Below are 1287 nucleotides of genomic sequence, written 5' to 3' on the forward strand. Positions count from 1 at the left end.
CACTATCCTGAGTGAGGTAAGCCAGAGCCAAAAAGAGGAACATGGGATGTACTCACTCATATTTGGTTTCTAGCCATAAATAAAGGACAGTGAGCTTATAATTCGCGATCCCAAAGAAACTATTCTTAACAGTGACATCGTTCCTGCAGCCAGCACCTGGGTATTCATTACCTTGGGCATCATGCAACAAAGAAACTGGCCACTAAACATGAAAAACAAAACAAAAAACAAACAAACAAAAAGGAGATGAGGGAAATTCTGGAGCTGCTAGACACTCATTTGAAGAAAAGGATATGTTTGGCGGTTGAGCAAATGGCACTGGATATCACAGTTGTTGTCTGTACTCTTCTGTAACTTTACAAACAGGCCTTAGAGCATTCTTTTTGCCAGGCTTTTCCCAATACCAACTGATGGCATCTCTCCTTCATTTGCCAGGCCCAGTTCAGGAAAATTTTGCGGGAGGGGAAGCTGTTTGAGAAAATGGCTGAAATTGATGCTAAGAAACTCTCAGAGAGCCAACCTTAAAAGACATTCTAAGGAAAGACACGGGTTAAAAAGAAGAGAAATAGAAGCCCCAACCTAAGCACAAAGAAGAAAAAAGGCCACTGTTGTAGCTCTTGTGGAAAAGGTGGATGCTAATGAGCAGGCATTGGCTGCAGAGACCAAGACCAAGAACTGCGCCCCTCACCTGGCCAAGAGAACCTTAGTGCTGGATGATTTTAAGTTTAAGTACTACAATGAACACCCTCTCTGTGGCGTTGCCATATTTTTGGGCACATTTGGTAAGGATGACTTGGACCTGTGGTATAGTGAATACTATTTTCCTGAAGAGTTCTCCCAGAACTTTTTGATTTGCAACCTCATCATTGAAATGTTCCAGATTGGATAAACTGAGGAAGAATGGCTTTGCAAGTGTCATCGTCTTTGGAAACAACAATAGCAGCTCCATTTCTGACGTTTGGGTCTTCCACGGCCTAGAACTTAACCTTTCTGCTGTGTCCAGATTGGCAGGTGAACTATGAGTCATATACATACCACGAGTCTTCATGCTTCTTGAAAGGTGAGGGGTTATAGCACTGTGTGGTAAAATTGTAATGATCCTATATAGAGCTATTTGTAACTTTTAGCTGAATATTTCTCTGTGAACTTTTCAAAAGTGAAAATATGTGCCATGAATGTATAATGAATAACAATCAAGATGATCACACATCTCACTGTCATTTAACTTTCAAGATTACTTAAATGTGATTATGTGTTAAATATGAATACTAAGTTAAGAAACTTTAA

General features: G+C 40.1%; 1 pseudogene; it reads left to right on the top strand.

The window, feature by feature from the left end:
• LOC101992047 overlaps window positions 1-1074 on the top strand; it is a 142062-nt pseudogene extending 140988 nt beyond the window's left edge.
• The last annotated feature ends 213 nt before the right edge of the window (window positions 1075-1287 follow it).

The sequence above is a fragment of the Microtus ochrogaster genome, linkage group LG5, assembly GCF_000317375.1.
Source record: "Microtus ochrogaster isolate Prairie Vole_2 linkage group LG5, MicOch1.0, whole genome shotgun sequence".
In the NCBI taxonomy this organism is placed as follows: domain Eukaryota; kingdom Metazoa; phylum Chordata; class Mammalia; order Rodentia; family Cricetidae; genus Microtus; species Microtus ochrogaster.